This window comes from Balaenoptera acutorostrata, chromosome 12, assembly GCF_949987535.1.
Source record: "Balaenoptera acutorostrata chromosome 12, mBalAcu1.1, whole genome shotgun sequence".
NCBI lineage: Eukaryota > Metazoa > Chordata > Mammalia > Artiodactyla > Balaenopteridae > Balaenoptera > Balaenoptera acutorostrata.
In genome coordinates this window covers 69,026,865-69,033,145 of record NC_080075.1, presented here as the reverse complement: position 1 = coordinate 69,033,145, position 6,281 = coordinate 69,026,865, and the positions used below count along the sequence as shown (strand labels likewise).

The 6,281-nt window shown below is 52.6% G+C and overlaps 1 long non-coding RNA gene across 1 annotated transcript; it reads left to right on the top strand.

The window, feature by feature from the left end:
- The first annotated feature begins 1,664 nt into the window (after nucleotides 1-1,664).
- LOC130709440 (uncharacterized) lies at nucleotides 1,665-3,901 on the top strand. Its single transcript, XR_009009984.1, has 2 exons — nucleotides 1,665-1,819; nucleotides 3,329-3,901. It is a non-coding gene; the product is annotated as an uncharacterized LOC130709440 (long non-coding RNA).
- Nucleotides 3,902-6,281: the final 2,380 nt, after the last annotated feature.

Here is a 6,281-nt window from a genome sequence, read left to right as displayed (position 1 = left end):
GGAAGGCACCTAGGATGGTGGACATAGGAGTGGCAGGTGACTCCCATGGGACTGCTGGGTTATGGGCCTAGGCAGATTTCACCCTCAGGCATGGAGAGGCAGAGCCCTAGGTCTTGAAAGGAAGAGACAAGAAAATCAGCCACCTTCCAGAACTAACTGAATGACAGGTTCAAGGCTGAACCTCAGCCTTGACCATGAATGAGACAAGCATGACACGGGCATCACTTGGCCTGGAGGGTCCGCAGAGTGCAGGTTAAGGGCAGGAGTTCCAAGGCCAGCCCATGAGGGTCAAACCCCGTAACTATCTGAGGGATGCTGGGCAAACTTCCTTCCTTGTTAAGTTTCAGTTCCCTCTTCTGTAAGATAAGGTTTCATCATGCTTCTTCACAAGACTGTCTGGAAGATTAAATGAAACAATTCATGTAAACACAATGCCTGACACAGAGTGGGACCCTTGATATTGGCTTTAAATAAATGCCTGTGACGGAAGAAAATAGGATTGTAAATTGAGACAACCAGAGAGGAAAGGCATAGCCTGACTGATCCTTCAGTGTTCGAGTGCCCCTTCTGAATCCTTTCGCTGCTGAAAACGCCCTTGTTTCACAGCCCTTCACCACCCAGCCACACTAGGCTGCGGGTTTGAGGAGGCGGGAGCAACGCCATCAGGGCCGCGGGCAGTCAAGCATGCCCAGAACAGGCCACGCGGAGGTGGTGTGGCTGTTTCACGTGGGCTCGGGTGGAAGGTGAGGGTTACGGTGGCCCGGACTGGAGCACTACAGTGCCAGCAGAGACCCCGACAAAGACCTTGACCCGCGGTCTCCGAACAGCTCAAAGACAGATGGATAGGTCGCTACTCCTGTCCGTTCATTCTGCACAAACACCCTGAGACATGGCCTCGCTCGCCCACGGTTTTCCGCCCGTACCCCCGAGAATATCTGAAGTAATGGCTAGTCCTTACTGATACGTGGTTTGCCCTTCCCCCACCAAACACAGGCCATCAGAAATGGCCACCTGGGGCAGTACGAAAAGCCAGCCGTTCACCTGGCGCCTGAGGCTGTCTGAGGAGCCAGGATTTGCCTGAAGCATGCTGACAGGACCACACTTCACTGGGGTCTTTCAGGGCCCACACTGGCATAACCTCACGCCTGGGGCCACGTTCTGCAAGACGCTTGCTCTCGGAGACTCTGCACCTGAAAAGCTTTCCTCTCATCTGCAAACTCACGGCCAGACAGGGGCACCAGACGAAGGGCAACAGAGAACAGAAGTTCCAGGAAGACGGGGCATTTGACCACTCACCACTGTGACTCTCTGCTCACCATTGTATCCCCAGGGAAGAACAACGTTTGGCCAATGATATAGGTGCTTAACAAATGCTTGTTGAGTGAATAAAGAAAAGGACACGCACCTCTTGGACCATGCAACGTACGGCTCAGCGTCCCCCGAGGGGTGTCCCTGCCTCGTCCTCCCCGTCCTGGCTGCAGGCTCCTTCTGGCCAGCACGGGAGGTCATCTGAGCACCACGGCCCACACCTGAGGTGCAGGGAAAGGGTGCCAAAGCCACAGGAGTCTGCCCGGACTGGCTTGGCTGCTCAGTGTTCAGTGTCGTCAGCTGTGGCTTGTCAAGCCCCTATTTGAAGCTCACAATGTCTGCTCTTGTTCCACAGACAGACCTGCCATTAGGAGCTTTCCAGACCAAAACTCAGCTGCTCCGAAGAGCAATAATTCAATCAACAGACCGTGCTGTCTGCTTTCGGTTCCTTTCACACCTGTCTGCCAGCAGGATTACTGGGTAAAAGAAGATCTCGGCTGGGCCCAGACTGGTAAGCACCCTGCAAAAATATCCTGGGGCTGGCGGGGAGGGAGGTGGTGGTCAGCCACGTGCTTCTCAGACCCAGGCTGCAACTCACTGACATTTCTGGAGGGGCTGCCCTGTGGCCCGGGGGAGCTGCAGGTGGGGCTGGAATGAAAGAAGCTCACATAGAGAGTCGGCAATAGGCTATGGATACGGGCTGGGAATAATCGCTCCCTTCGTGAGCATTTACTGGGTGCTTCTGGCCCTCAAGGCTGTACCGGTTTCTCTGTCTCTTGGTTCCCTCCTTAAGTGGCCCTGAGTTGAGCAGTTTCCCCAGTCTGAGGAAAGCACTGCGTGCCCACGAGAGACGTTCTGGAAATACTTGCCGACTGGGCAGGGGCAGAGGTGGGTGACACCCCAGATTAGAGGCTCTGCGGCCAAGTTCCCCTGCCTTCCTTGCACATCTCAGTGACCCCCCCCCCCGCCCTGGATGGTGTCCTGGGTTTGGGGCCACAGGCTCTGGGGAACGGAAAGGAGAAGGCTCTAGGCTCCCAGGGGCTCATGGGAAGGGAGGTCAGCATGTCACTTTCCTCTCTCAGGACCCCATGGCCTTCCGTAAATACACACGGCCTGGAATTCCTGACAATCCCAGCTGATTGTCCAGGAAAAAGAAAAAAACCACAGAGCGCCCACTGAGCCCTGCCCCATTCCAGGTCCCATAAACACGGATGATTAAAAATACTTGGAGCCCTTGAAAGAATGCCTTCTGCACCAGGACCCAAGGGTGAGGCCACAGGCTCTGATACAGGCAAGAGCAGCCCCTGGCCGCGAAAGCAGTTGCCTCCAGTGGGGGCCTGGGGGCCTCTGCTCTGAGGGGCTCTGGCTAAGAGAGTTGAGAGCAGAAGTGTCTCTGGAGATTGGAAGGGCCTAGAAGAAAATGATAGAGGAGGCCTGCTGATGCTTACTTAGAAAGAAACCCAACTAAGGTCTGTCATGTTTTTCCTTGTAGTTCAAAATTGTAATGAAATAAAAAGTAGAAAAACCTGTTGTTATCATCCAATGGGTTTTCTAAAGGGGAGCTTCTACCTGGGATCAAGGAGGTCCATTGAATGATAAGCTACAGCTGCCACCTGCACATGTTGAGTTTGAGTGTGTGCGTGTGTGTCATGAGGCTGGAAAGTAAGAAGCAGACTCACCGTCCTGGCAGGGGTGATTGACATGGTCACAGGAGGAGGTCAGGCTGCTGTTACTTGGTGGGGGCAGGGAGAAGTAAGGGCACCAGGCCATTCGTTTGGGTGCCCTTGCTACTCTTTGCCCCAATCTTGACAGTATATGGAAAATGAAGCAGTCATGGGCTTAGAAAAGCATTGAAGAGACTCAAACACCTCAGGGATGAGGGTCTATCTGGGTCACACCACCAGGGAAGCTGTTGAGACCAGTAGAAGGGCTGGCTGAGGGTGTGGGCAACAAGGATGGAGATATGAGCATAGTTGTGGCCCTGAGACCAACTGGGGTTTGTCTCATTTCCTCTTGTAAGTGTCTCCCAGGAAAAGAGACCACCAGAATCCTGGAGGAGCTGCTTCCAGAACTTCTAAGAAGAAGTGGGTCTGAGTGGCACAAAAGATAGACCATGGAAGATGCTGTGCTGAGCAGCCCAGAGGCCGCTTCAGGACTAAAGAACTTACTCCCTCAGCTGCTGGAAGTGCTGCCAGCTGAGAACCCCCTTCAGAACTGCCTTGGTGGTAGAGAGTTGCCTCGCCCCAAATGACACCCTCTTCCCAGGGCAACCTGCATCCAGTGACTGGTGGATGCGGAGGTGTAAAAGCCCTGTACCATCACCACCACTCGATCCGACTCTGAAGGTCCACCCCAGCTTCCGGGCTCCCCACGGTGTTGGCGGAGGCCTTTGTTGCCGCTGCACCAGCCCGCAGCTTTCCCCTTACTTCAGTGCTGCTTCCTCCTTCCCTTCCTTCCACAGATGTCCATCCCGAGAGCACTCTCTAATCAAGCTTCCACACCGCACGCCGATCCTGCCTCTGTCTGGCATGCTGGCACAGGGCCAAGCACCCACACGTGTGTTTGGCCAAATAAATACATCTTCTGAAGTCTGTTCACTGTGTATGCATTATCTACTAAAAACTTAATGTTATTAGAGCAGATGCAAATGATCCCCTCCCCCGCCCCCATACACACAAACCTCAGGGGGAAGCCCTGTAGTCACCTCCAGGAAGCCCTCAAGAGTTCTGAAAACCAATAGGTTAGGGCATGGCTCCAGGCAGAAGGGAGTCCTGGGCGGGGCACTGGCTCAGCACCAGAATGTCTGATTCTGCCCCGAGCTTCTGCCCCTGTCAGCCCACTCCTCTCACTGCCGCACCCTCATCGGTCTGATCTGCCCCGGCTCCTCCCTGGCTTGTGTGGGAGAGCAAATGAGAGCTTCAAATATTATGTTTGGAAGGACATTTTAAACTGCAAAGGGCTATGCAAAAATAAGAGAATATCATTTAGCGAACGGCCAGTGAATTGTGTTCATTCACTGTGTTCGTGGCTAATTCTGGACACTCATCCCCCTAGTGTTGGATTAAACAAGATATCAGCAGAACCTGCCCTAAACACATCCACTGTCTTCTTTGTCTGGTTCATTTTAAGACTCAAATAAGATAACAAATGTGAGAGTGCTTCAAATGTCATACTAGTGTGTATAGGTTTGCTAAACCGTGGCGGGTTTGGAGCGGGGGTGGGTGTGTGCTGGAGAGAGGTAGGCTGGAACCAAAAGAGAAGACCCAGGTCCCATGCTTTCTCCGCCACTTACTAACTTGGTGGCCTTGGGCAAATCACCTAACTTTGCCTCTGTGAAATGGGACTGGTAGTTCAAGCTTTGCTTTCTTTACAGAGTTTTAAAATTTTTTTTCTTTTTCTTTTCTGAAAGTCAATGAAAATATGTATTTGGAAGCATTTTTGGTAAATTGAGGCCAAGAGACTTACAAAGTCCTTACCTCCTATAAGTGGAGAAGTTACATGGAACCCGGGGCCTTGACTCCCAATCTCTCAGCCTCTTTCCACGCTGGGTCAAGTATTAGGACTAAAAATAACAACAGCAATGTCGATTACAACAGTGATCACCACCGCCTTTAAAATACCTCAGGTAGCTTGGCACGTCTGTGTTCATTAGATGCCCCTCTGGGCTCAGGGAGTACAGCCTGGTGAAGATACCAAGGTTTCTATTTCAGACCCCACTCAGCACTCACCCCCGGTGCCAGGCACCCTTGGGCGGTGTCCAACCTGCCCGACTCCATGTTGGCAACCCCTGTGGATATCGCCTTAAGTTTTGAGTTGTTTTTCTGCAGCAGGGCGGCTGTGTGCTCAACATTCCACTATTTCGAAGGCTGTCCCCTCGTAGAGCAGTGAAATCGGTGGGCCAGAGTGTAGACTGGTCAAGAAAGAAGGCACCAACCTGACAGACGGACAGGGTGTGGCACCCTTCATCTCCTCCTGTCCTAGGAGAGAACAGGGAAAGGAGTGTGGCCTGGAATCGGAGGAAAGAAAGAGGAGAGGGGAGCCCAGCATGTGGTCAGGATTTCAATCAGGGAAGTTCTCAGCGTACAGAGGAGAAGAGGGCATTGTCAAACTTCCTGTTAGGGAGGGGACCTAGGGAGAAGGGAGCTCTGAATGTTCCCAGTGTTTCCAAAGGGCCTCTCCATTCCTACTGCGAGCTTTCCCCTGCAGCCAGGAGGTCTGGCCACCCACGAGGCGGCCCAGAAGCCCATTACGTCAGTGGGAAGAGGAGCCGAGCCCTCTGGGGTGAGGCGGGAGGTGCTGGGCCTGCATCTCAATTTCCCGGCACACAAGCCCAGTCACCTCCCTTGTCCCTTCTCTCTCCATGTAGCACACACCCCTTTATTCTGGGTGTGGACCAATGGCATCCTGCCTTGGTGGAGAATGACCCAAGTCCCGTGACACACAGGGATCCATCCACCGCTAGCAGCTCATGGAATAACTCAACATCTTGCGAACGTCACGTTGTAGCTGGGAGGTGGAGGCAATCAGCGCGGACACCACTCTGTGTGTTTCTAGGTCAGATGAGTTTCTGGATCGGGGGGGTCAAGGTGTTATCTGAGAGTACAGAGTTGCAAGTCAGCTGACCTAAATTCAAGTTCTGACTCAGCTGCTCACTCACCCAACTCGTAACTTAAGTTAGCTAACCTCTTGAAGCCTATTTCCTTACCTAGAAAATAGGATTCACGCCCGCATCATAGAGTCACTGTGAATTAAAAACAAAAGTATTTGTGAAGTATAATATGAAAGGTTACACTGAGGTGGGATAGGGTGAAGGTGAAGATCAGGGTGTTTGGGGTTAAAAAGCTCTGCACTGGGTCCCAGTTCCACTCTCCACGCAGGCTGGACCTTGGACAGACACTGAAACTTTTTAATGTAGATTATTTTTTAGAGCAGTCTTAGGTTCACAGCAAGGCTGAGCAGAAATTACAGAGACT